General features: G+C 40.8%; 1 long non-coding RNA gene across 1 annotated transcript; it reads left to right on the top strand.

The window, feature by feature from the left end:
* Window positions 1-3,772: 3,772 nt before the first annotated feature.
* On the top strand, window positions 3,773-4,546 carry LOC120705155. Its single transcript, XR_005687809.1, has 2 exons — window positions 3,773-3,911; window positions 4,358-4,546. It is a non-coding gene; the product is annotated as an uncharacterized LOC120705155 (long non-coding RNA).
* Window positions 4,547-12,735: the final 8,189 nt, after the last annotated feature.

Below are 12,735 nucleotides of genomic sequence, written 5' to 3'. Positions count from 1 at the left end.
TTTTTCTTCAAAAATAATAATAAAACAGCAGCTTCGGAGCTGCTTGGAGGGGATCGAAACCAAGATCTTGCATTAGATACACTATTTTTTCCCACCACTACACTACTCACTGGTTTGTGGCGTTGCATTTTTTATACTATATTTGTGGCGTTGCATTTTTCTATACTCTGCATTGCAGAGCTAAAATGGTAAAAAGTTGAAATAATGGTGCAGAGAATGATTCGAACAAGCCACCTTGGGCTCGCTCAACAGACTAGACAGCTATCACCGCGCTACATCCTCTTTTATGATTTTATTTTTCTTTATATGTATACAAGCTTGAACAAAAAAGGAAGGCAACCTGGGTCTCACTGAGCCAAGGGATTGCCCCTTGCTGCGTGATGCTGTGCGAGTGTGCGCTGATTTCGGCCCATGTAATGCACGAAGCAGTTTTGAACATTTTCTTTTATTTACTAAAATACTGAAAATTGTATATTTTGACTGAAATTTTGTCATTACAAGAAATCATTTAATCTGTGATGGATTTTGACGAAATCTATCATGATTAATAAGTTTATAATTATTGTCATAGTACAAGGGGATAAAACAAAAATAGAAAAAGAAAAAGGAAAAAAAGGCATAAACTTGGGAAGGAATGAACAACAAAATGGCGAATCGTCCTGTGCCGAGCTCTGCATGCATGCGGCAAACCCAAGAGCTGTGAGCAAAAACGTGCTGCCTTCTTGGGCCACGTGCTCTTCCTACAGCTAGGCTGGGACGTGCTGGTGATCCTGGCAGGTGCTGTGTGCGTCGGCCAGGTTGCTCATGGGCCGAGCCAAGCAACCTGCTTGCCCCGCTGGTGGGCTGCCGGCCTGCTCTGCAGATATAGCTTCTTTTGTTCCAACTAATTACAAAATAGATAGTCATTTTTTGTATAATAATTCATATTTTCTAATACTAAGGTAAACACAAGGTCATGTCTTATGGACCATTCATCCCACACTATATTTGGGGTGCATACAGAGTTCGAAAACATTATGAGGTATTCAAATCTTAAAGTTTGAGTTGAGTTATAAGAAATAATGAGAGATATGTATCCATTTGTGAACAATGTATGGTCTCACTTTATTAAAATTATTTTATTTATTATGGCAATCTTATGGACCAAAAATATATTGCCCTGTCAGTTTGTAGATTTTTCTGACAAATTTAGAGATTATTACAATTATTCTATAGTGATTTTGAGATAGAAGTTTGAATTGTCCCTCGAAGACAATTGAATTTGTCATCTATCTCTAGTACATGGACTAGAATGGAAAATGTGGGCCTAAATATATTTTTTTTCAATTTTATGAATCTTATCATATATGTGCGTAGTTCAACATAGAGTAACAATCGATAAGCATGCAAAAATTCATTTAAATGATAGAAAATACCAAATATATTGAAAAATTATTGAAACTTATACATGACAACATAGATGTTGTCTATTATATATAAAAAAGTATTGGGTGTATATAAGATAATTATTTTATAAGTTACTTTACAAGGGTGTCTTAATTAGTTATTTAAAAATTAGAAAAATGATTTTTTTTTGCACAAGAAGTGGCTATGTAAATCAATAAATGTTAATAGAAGGATATATGTAAGGTTGTATCCAAATTTGAGGTGTATACGAGTTCAAAAACATTATAAGGTATTCAAATCTCAAAGTTCCACCTGAGTTATATGAAACTATGCGAGAGATATGTAATTTTGTGAACAATGTATGGTTCAACTTTATTAAAGCCATTCAAATTTTATATGACATTCTTATGGACCAAAAATATATTATCATGTCAATTTGTAGAATTTTCTGACAAAATTTAGATATTATTGTAATTATTATGTGCGAATTTGGAAGTAGAAGTTTGAATTGCCCCTAGAAGACAATTGAGTTTTTCATATATTTTTAGTATATGAGCTAAAATAGAACATATGATCTGAAATATAATTTTTATGCATTTTTTTAGTCTTATTTGAGCTAGACATAGTTCAATTTGGAGTTATTTTTTATAAGCACATAGAAATTCATTTAAACTATAAAAAATAACAAACTGCTTCTGTAACTGTTGAGATTCAGATACAACAACTTAGATGTAGTATATAACATTTTAAAATATATTAGAGTATACAAGATATATTGATTTGCGATTTACTTCACAAGGTGCTTTAAAATAAGAAAATAAAATAAAAAATATTAAACTGTGAAGTCTAAATCGGCCCATCTTAGCCCAAATTAAGTAGTATCTCGTGGCAGACCATTGGATCGAACGGACGGCTTAGATAAACTTACACATCAATAAATATCCGGTCGCCACCCTCTTCAGCCGAAACCCTAACCCTAACCCGCCTCGCCCCCCCCCCTCTCGCCTTCCCCGACCGGAGGCAATGCGTGGCGGCGCGCCCCCTCTCTCCTCTACCCAATCCCGCAGCGATTCCTCGCCGTGCTCCTCCTCATGTGCCCCTCGCACCCTCCGCCACCGGCCCTTCGCGCCCTCCTCCGCCTCCCAGCCCCGCCGCTGCCGCTTCTCTCCGGATCCGTGCGTCGCGCTCGGCGCCTCCCTCTGCTCCCGCGTCCCTTGTCGATCCGCTCGTCATAGCCGCCCCTCATTGGCCAAGGATGCGGGTGCGGCCGCATCCTCGTCGGGCTCCCTCCCCACGAGTGGCGCGTTGGGGCTGGGGAGACCTGTGTGTTGTGGGAGGCATGCGGTGTACGGGCGGCGCGTGGCCCCTCTCTGATGGGCCATGTCAGGTCCATGTCCTTTGATGACGACGGCGGGTGGAGCAGGTGTGGCACAAAGCAGATCCACAACGATGGCAGCACTGGTGCGGCATGAAGCAGATCCACGACGACGGCAGCACTGGTGTGGCAGGAAGCAGACCCACGACGACGGCAGCAAGTTATTGTTTTGTTTCAAGAATTGATTTGCTTTCTTTTTTTTTAAGATTCGGTGGTATTTGTCGATGCACTGGTCTTCCTTGACCTCTGCGGTTGAGCTCGAGTTCAGGCCCTCCCTAGCTTATGGCAGGTTGGTCCTTCTTTCTTGCTGCGTCCAGCTACCTTTCTTCTATTCTGAACTCATTGAACTTCATTAGAACATTCTAAATACAACTACACTACAAGCTAACCATTTGCTAGTGCTGCTGCCTTTCTAGTCCCTAACTCAGTTATGTTATTGTGAGCCGTCAGAGAAGTTTCTGACTTGAATACTGGCATTTGGTGTATTGCAGATGCGCAGCAACAACTCAGTCTCTGACTTTAGTTCAGCAATTCGACTGCAATTTCTTTGAAATGTCTGTCTCTTCTAGCGATAATGATTAATCAATTAATCAGTGTCATTTTCAAGTAATCAATTCTAGCATTTCTATTTTTATGTGCTGCATCCAATCTGAATGACAGGACTTGAGAGGGGCAGTGGAGTACAAGTCCCTACAGTTCGTTGCGATAGTCATGTGTTTATTTTAATTCATGGTAATTTAAATCACAAACTGAACCACCTTTTTAAATGAGTTATGTATCCTGAAAGTTTCAGTTGGAAGTTTTGTGGCATGGAAATTGCAATAATTACTTTCTTTTAAAGTTGGTGATATTTTTTCGTTTAAATCTCATACATACCTTTGCAACTAGCACTTTGGATGAAACTAGTTAGCAAAGCTGGCTACATAGAACTTTGTCTAATTAACTGTAATGTTTTTCCTTGCGTGACTTTTTAGAGACTAACTGTGATCACTTGGTTATTATTTTAGGAGCAGCTCGGCTTAGTGATGCAGCATCAGTAGCTTATGCCCAGGTGTCTCACCAAGTTTGGGCCATAAATGAACCCATTTGCTGCTGGGATTTACGCGCTTGGCATCAAAGTCCCAGCTGTTGAAAAAATTGAATATAGATGGTAAGTAGCCATGATTATGTGTCTCACCAAGGAGGTTCCATAAAGGAACCCATTCTGCTTTTCATATTAATTTTCCATTAGTAGCGTAAGGGAAAATCAAGAGGTACTTACTAGCAAATATACTATATGGAAGTAATGAGAGCGTTTGTTTCAGAAGTACCCAATGTACAGATATACTGAGCTAGTAAATATTCTAAGAACCTGATAATTTATCGTTTTGGCATTCACTTGTGCTAGTTTAAGTTAATTTACATGTAAATTCAGAGCTAGTATTCACATGTTTTAATCATAGGTCACAACCAGTTAATTGCTATACATTGCTTCATCAAATTGGTTTCCTGATTCTACACTTGTTCCATATACACCTGTGTACATGTTTCTTACTATCATTCTGTTTGCTTTGATTTTTCGATGAATGCACACTTACTCGCTGTCATTTATTTTAGATCATGATGACCTGCTTGTTGACAACATCTACATGGCTAATGGAGGTGATGCCATTCCTCGGCCTGATCCGCACAACCAAATGTCAATATTTAGTATTGTTTTTACTGCATATCTATTTTGTTTAATTGAACCTGCTGTACAGTCAATGCTTTAGCAAATGATTTACCACAGCATGTAAATTTTGAGGTGCTTCTCAATGTAAATATGAGATATTGTATTTGATTTGATGCTGTGGGAAATGGTCTTACAATTTTGGTATGTATTCTGGGCAGTAAAGACTATTCTAATAAAAGGGTTGAAAATCAGGTCTAATTTTGTGGCCCACTCTGAATTGGGCCCATCCACTTGTGGGCTGTGCTGCTGATGTCACTTGCCACGTCACTTTCCACATCATTGCCATGTCAGCAGCTATGTCATCATTGCTATCCACATCACTGTCAAGTCAACATCCACGTCATCCTTCATGTCACCATTGTGTGACGTGGCAATTGAATCTGTGACGAAAATTATACTGTTCGTGACGTTAATTTTCGTCATAGAAAACGGGCTTGGGTTGGGCTTCGGGGGCCCGGGGACATTCCATGACGGTTTTAAAACGTCATGGATTAATCAATCTATGACGAAAATTTAAGGAACGTCACGTGGTGTGATCTGTGACGCTCAATACATGATGTTATTTGAGATCGTCATAGATATTGTTTTATGACGGTTTTTTAGTGATATGTGACGAAATTCAATCGTCATGGATCAACAGATTTTTTGTAGTGTTAACAGAGAAAAGTTTTTTTCTTGAAACGACTTAGAACTTGTACAGCATGTTTTATTGGACACAACTGACAGCATTCAGGCTCGGCTGATACACTTAGAATGCAAGAGTAACACTAAACAGAAACAACAAGTTGTCGTAAGGTAAAAACACAAGGCACACATATATAGATGGCGAAGCTCCGAGCCATCCAGTACTAGCTCATGTATGGGCTGCATTCGCATCTCATGCGCGTCGCGGAAGGACCTCGATGATCACGCGCTGACGCAGTAGCCGTAGCTCTCGCAGTTGCTGGTGCAGTCGGGCATGCAGGACTTCATGATCGTGCCCTGGTACGCCATGCAACTGATGTACGCATCGTGAGCAGCGATAGTGCATGATTCGCAGGCGCCACGGGCACAGAGACTGCTACAGAACTTAGCCGAACACCAACCGATGGTGCAGGTGCCACGGGCGATGTAAGAGTTGCCGTTGCAGGTGTGTGTAGTGATCGCCTGAAAGCACGAGTCATACACATCGCTGGCGCCAGTGATCATGGTGTTGCAGTAGCGGCCCTGAGCGTCGGCCATGGCTTGGCACCTCATAGTACAAATCCTGGAGCAGTTAGAGCAATCAAGCGGCGCCGGCGCAGGAGCAGATGGTTGCACCAGCTGCTGCTGCCCCGACGACGAATGGAGCAGCACCGCGCACCCGGCGAGTAGCAAGGCCCCATACTTAAGGGCAGCAGCAGTGGAAGCCATATGCTACCGGCCTCTGATCGAACTTTCTATGTTTGTGATTTGGAAAAGGAGTTGTAGGTTCTCTTACATAGTAGTACAAGTTGATCACATCTTAATTGAAATGCAACTTGTTAGATGTTTAATTTACCTCAGATGTTTCTATATTATCATCTGGTCAAGCTGACTTCAGAATCAACTATACATTAAACTTCACTTATCAGTATGCATTGTACCTATTCAGTGGAATCTAAGCGACGTTAGTGGATTACGAACCAGTCAACATTGGGCGTTCTCGCGGTCAATCTCTACATATGTTAAGAGTCTGTGGGTCAAGAGTGGGCTAGCTATTCATAAACACCAACCCACCAACGGATCAACCTAAATACCCAGGAGTCTTAACTTCTCTTACATTGTACCCAGGAGTCTTAGGTTCTCTTGCATAGTACAAGTTGTTGGCAACTTATTAATGCATGCAACATGTTAGAAGTTGACATCTGGATGTTTCTTTTTTTTCTCTCACTGGTCAAGTTGACTTCAGATTTAGCTGTACCTTCAACTTCACTCATCCATATGCAACGTACCATTTAAGGAATCTTAGCAAAGTTTGTGGGTTATTTTGGGGTAGGAACAAGTCAAGAGCTAAGTACACATGATCGTAATCGATTCTTTGTATATACAAGTAAGAGTCTGTCTGTCTGTGGGTGACACTGGTCTACTATTGGCTCTCTGACTGCGGCCTACTTTGTAATTTCCACGAATCCTATTGTTTATGTTCCCCTTTGGACTCTAATATATTTTGATAGATTGTTTATAGCTATTATATAACCCTATATAGTGTTGTACTTTCCTTACTTCAGTTACAACCGACCAAACATTATAAACTTCCAGAAAATTTCATGTACAGATCCCATACGACTCTACCCTAACTGATGATTCGCACATAAGAAAACTAACACTCGCTCATTGTCCTGAATACCGAAGAGCTATAGTTATAAATTCGGCATTTGACAAATGTCATCAGCCTCCCCCTAACTGGTAATACTGATATAATTAAATGGAAATGGGAAAAATCTGGCATCTACACAGTAAAATCCATGTATGCATCTATGACACAACCCAATGCAGGGATGCATTTTAAACATCTCTGGGAAGGGAAGGTCCCTCCAAAAATTAAACTCTTCATGTGGTTCTTGGAAAACAATGTGATCCTAACAAAAGATAACTTCATCAAAAGAAAGTGGGTAGGCTGTCCCTCGTACTGTTTTTGTACAGAACCTGAAACTGTTGATCATCTCTTTTTCACATGTCCCATTATCAAAGTTGTCTGGGGGACACTAGCGACTCTCTTGGGGGCTAGAAATGTTCCTAGAACAAATAAGAAATGTTGGAGATGGATTAAAAATGTTTTACCTAATGGTAAAGCGATATGGGTGATTGGTGTAGCAGCAGTATACTGGGCCATTTGGAAAACACGAAACTAAGCTTGTTTTGAGAAGAAGCTCATCAAATCATCGACAGAAATTTTACTTTATGCTTGTGTTCTTATGCAACATTGGGCAGGTCTCTCTCAGGAAGGGGTGCAGGATTTCATTAGGGAAGGAGCAAAAGCCTGTCATGCACGGACGCCAGTATGTCAGGCGCCGCAAGCAGCAGATTGCGCAGGAATAGCCTGGGCGCTATTGTCGGATAAGCGTCAGTTGGCTGTTGCCGGATTTTCGTCAGAGGTTTCAGATTAGAGTTGGTTAAGATTTAGTTGGTTAGCAGTCCGTTAGGGTTAAGTCAGGTCTCGAGTCATCCTATATATGGGACATTGTATCCGTGTGAACAACTTCAAGTAATAGATCAACAACTATCTTGGATGTCCATCGCTGGCTCCTAAACCTAGACCACGCGGACAAAAGGCCTTCCCTCTCCCCCCGCCCGAGCCATTCAGCTCACTTGTTTCTTGCTGTTCTCGGCTCGGGAGAGAGGAGTTCTTGCTCATTTCTTTACCACATTTGTGAAGATCTTTGATTCCCCGTCCATCCATCGGTGCTAAAAGATTTGGGGCTTGTTTTTCTCTTCTTCCTTGGCTTGTATAGCTCATTTCATGCTTTAGAAATAGAGAAAATGTGTAGCTAGCTCATTTCTTGGACATTTAGCTAGATTGCATATGTAGGTGTGATTTTCTTTTAGATTTAGATGAGTATGTGGATAGTAGAAATTTTTAGAATGAGTGTAGACACTTCATGTGATGTACTTGTATACATGACCATATTGTGGATAGTTGAATTTTGTATTCATGAATGAATTAATGAAATGAGTATATTAGAAGTTTTTGTATTATGAATGGATTATTTTGACACTCTAGTGATGTATTTATTCAGGCTCACATTGAAACCATCTGGAAGCTAAAAAAATCTTTATTTCGAAACAAGTATACGTCGTTAATCTTCATCCAACGGTGATGGCACTACCTTTCGGGAATACACGATGCGCTATAAGCACGTCGCGAATCGGTTGGTCACATCACCAGCACTTCCGATTGATAAGAAGACAGCATTTGACGCAGTCAGCATGGCCGTTGTTGTACTGAGAGCATATCAACGAGCATGCTGCCTGTGCCAAGTGCTGTGCCTATTAATCGTAAATGTTGGTGCTGCGACTGGCCGATTGGTGACATCCTTGTACCGCACCGTGTCCCCCCCGAAAGGCAGTGTCATCACCGCAGAGTTGAGGTTACTGACATATACATTTTCAGAAATAAATTTTTATTTTTCTTCTAGAGGGTTTCTGGATATTGAAAAGAGTGTACTCCTGGAACTGAAGGGTGTCAAAGTAATTAGAAGTTATAGAGAATTCTTTCAATTAATTAGAGATTTCTTGAGGATTAATGATACATTTTGTCATTTTTATATGATTTCATTGCTATTTGCAAGAGTTATTAATCTGATGATTGTAATTGTAATAGTAAATAATTTTTGCATTGTAACGGTAAGAATTTATAATTTTGTGGAAAATAAAGGTATTTTTCAGTAAAATATGGCTTCAGCAGCTGGAGAGAGTGGCGCCGGTGGGGGTGATCATTGTCCTTCTGGAGAGAAGGGCACAACTCGAGTTGGTCGTCGGTCCAAAAAACCTAGTGCTTTTCATAGGGCAGCGCTCCGTTATTTGGAAAAAGAATATAGAGAATGCATGGCAAGGGACGAGGAACCTCCGTTTGATCTTGAGGATTTATTGCGGCGTTACGGTTCGTCACCACCAAACTCGGAGGTTTCAGCTCCGCCATCTTCTTCTGCGCCAGCAAGAAATCCGTTAGAGCATTCTGCGTTCCAACGCAAGGACGGTTGAAAACCTATGTGTTGTTGACCGAATTTTTAAGTTTCATGTATAGTACTCCTTTGTTAAGTCCTGTAATGGATTAAGTACTCCTTTTAATTAATCAAGATGTATGATGGATATTGCATATCTTTTAATTATTCATGTTATGTTACATTTAGTTTAACTTAGGTTTGATATATTTTATTTATTCGATACATGTAAAGAATTCAAATCGATTTATTTAAAATGCAGATGGACCGGCAATGGATGTACAATGCTGACCGACGTTCGAAAGAATTCATTGATGGCCTGCATTATTTTTTGTCTGTGGCTGAGGCAAACAAGCAGAATGGTTTTATGTGCTGCCCGTGTGTTCATTGCAACAATAACAAGGATTACTCATCTTCAAGAATCCTACACAGCCACATTTTTGCAAATGGTTTCATGGAGAAGTATGTTTGTTGGACGAAGCACGGAGAACAGGGGATTACCATGGAAGAAAATGAAGAAGAAGATTTTGACGACCACTTTCCCGGGAATTCAAGAATCGGTGCATTCGATGACGATATTCTCATGGAAGAGCCCGGAGTAGATGTAGCAGAAAATGATCCCAGCGACGATCTGGGGCAGGCATTGCACAATGTGCAGGCAGATTGTGAGAGTGAAACGGAGAGGTTGAAGTTCCAGAAGTTGTTAGAGGACCACCATAAGTTATTGTACCCAGATTGTCAAGATGGATTGAAGAAACTTGGCACCACCTTGGAGTTGCTGCAATGGAAGGCGACAAATGGTGTATCTGACAAGGGATTTGGTGAATTACTCAAACTTGTTAAAAAAATGCTTCCTAAGGACAATGAATTGCCTGCCACAACGTATGAAGCCAAACAACTTGTTTGCCCTTTTGGACTGGAAGTGCAAAAGATACATGCATGCCCCAACGATTGCATCCTCTACCGAGGCGAGTACGAGAATTTGGATGCATGTCCCGTATGCAGTGCATTGCGTTACAAGATTAGAAAAGATGATCCTGGTGATGTCGAGGGGGAGCCTCCCCGGAAGATAGTTCCTGCGAAGGTCATGTGGTATTCGCCTATAATACCACGTTTGAAGCGTCTGTTTAGAAATAAAGATAATGCTAAGTTGATGCGTTGGCACAAAGAGAAACACAAGAAAGACTCGATGTTGAGACACCCCGCTGATGGGTCGCAATGGAGAAAAACAGATAGAACATACCCTGAATTTGATTTGGATGCGAGAAACATAATGTTCGGTTTGAGTACGGATGGCATGAATCCTTTTGGTGAGATGAGCAGTGGTCATAGCATTTGGCCTGTGACTCTTTGTCTGTACAATCTTCCACCATGGCTCTGAATGAAACGAAAGTTCATCATAATGCTAGTGCTTATCCCGGGTCCAAAGCAGCCCGAAAATGACATTGATGTGTACCTAAGACCATTGGTCGAAGAACTCTTATTGCTCTGGGGCGATGAAGGTGTACGGATGTGGGATGAATACAAACAGGAAAACTTCAACCTACGAGCATTGCTGTTCGTAACGATCAATGACTGGCCTGCTCTTAGTAACTTGTCAGGACATTCGAACAAGGGATACAAAGCATGCACACACTATTTAGATGATACCGATAATATATGGTTGACTCACTTTAAGAAGGTTGTATACATGGGTCATCGTCGGTTTCTTCCCATCAGGCATGCGGTACGAAAGAAGGGCAAGCATTTCAAAGGCCAAGCGAACCACCGAACAAAACCGATGCACCGTAGTGGTAAAGACGTCTTCAACATGGTAAAAGATCTAGAAGTTATTTTGGGAAACGGATCTGGTAGCCAACCTGTTCCGAACGAAAACAGAATGGCGCCCATGTGGAAGAAGAAATCTATATTTTGGGAGCTACCATATTGGGAAGTCTTAGATGTTCGTCATGCAATTGATGTGATGCACCTCACGAAAAATTTTTGTGTCAACCTGATAGCATTCTTGGGTGTGTATGGAAAAACAAAAGATACAGTAGAAGCACGTCAAGAATTGTAACGTATGGAAGAATGAGATGCCTTACATCCACAACAGCGAGATAATGGACGACAATACTTAAGTCCTGCCAGCTATACTCTTAGCAAGGAAGAGAAAGAAACCATGTTTGACTACTTGAGCAGTATAAAGATTCCATCTGGATACTCATCCAATATAAAAGGAATCTTAAATTTGGTAGAGAAGAAATTTACAAATCTCAAGTCCCATGACTGCCATGTGCTTATGACCGAACTTCTTCCAGTTGTGCTGTGGGGGATTCTGCCTGATAACGTCCGGTTAACCATCGTGAAGATATGTGCCTTCCTCAACGCAGTTTCTCAGAAGATAATTGACCCGGAGAATTTGATAAAGCTGCAAAACGATGTGGTGCAATGTCTTGTTGGCTTTGAGCTGATATTTCCACCATCTTTCTTCAACATCATGACACATCTTCTAGTGCACCTTGTCAAAGAGATTGATATCCTCAGACCAGTATTTCTACACAACATGTTCCCATTCGAAAGGTTCATGGGGGTACTCAAGAAATGTGTTCGTAATAGAACTCGTCCAGAAGGAAGCATCGCCAGTGCCTACGGAACTGAGGAGGTCGTTGACTTTTGTGTTGACTTTATTGATGACCTTAAACTGATTAGAGTCCCTGAATCGCGATATGAGGGGAGACTAACTGGAACGGGTATATTAGGAAAGAAATTTTATGTCTGCACAGATGATTTCTCATTCAAGAAAGCACATTATATGTTTCTTCAACAATCATCCTTGGTTGACCCATATATCGAGGAACACAAGAAAATTCTGCTCTCCAATTTCCCGGAAAAGTCTGAGGCATGGATTACATGTGAGCACATGAACACTTTCCCCAGCTGGTTACGGAAGCATCTAATGCATAACATGGATATAAGTGAACAACTGTTCTTATTGGCTAGGGGACCATCTTGGAATATCTTAACATACCAAGGGTACGAGATAAATGGAAACACATTTTATACGATTGCCCAAGATAAAAAGAGTACCAACCAAAATAGCGGTGTTCGTATGGATGCCACGGACAATAATGGAAAAAAAGACACATATTACGGCTACATTGAAGAGATATGAGAGCTGGATTACGGTCCCAATTTCAAGGTGCCTCTATTTCGTTGCCAATGGGTTAAGCTATCTGGAGGAGGGGTAACAAAAGATGAGTATGGGATGACAATAGTTGATCTCAACAATCTTGGGTATAGAGACGAGCCATTTGTCCTAGCCCAGGATGTCGCTCAGGTTTTCTACATTAAGGACATGTCCAGCAAGCCAATGAAGGGGATAAACAAGCAAAAGGATGAGCCTAAGCGACACATAGTTCTATCAGGAAAGAGAAATATTGTTGGAGTGGAGGACAAGACAGACTTGTCAGAAGAATATAATAATTTTGTTGCCATTCCACCTTTCGAAGTAAATGCTGATCCATGCATCCTCCTAGCCAATGATGATGCTCCATTTTATATTATTGTATAAAAACATAATCGCAATTCAAATACTTTTATTATATATGTACTGTACAATT

The sequence above is a fragment of the Panicum virgatum genome, chromosome 4K (assembly GCF_016808335.1).
Source record: "Panicum virgatum strain AP13 chromosome 4K, P.virgatum_v5, whole genome shotgun sequence".
In the NCBI taxonomy this organism is placed as follows: Eukaryota; Viridiplantae; Streptophyta; class Magnoliopsida; order Poales; family Poaceae; genus Panicum; species Panicum virgatum.
Note: the sequence above shows the minus strand (reverse complement) of the source record. Positions and strands in the feature narration are given on the sequence as shown.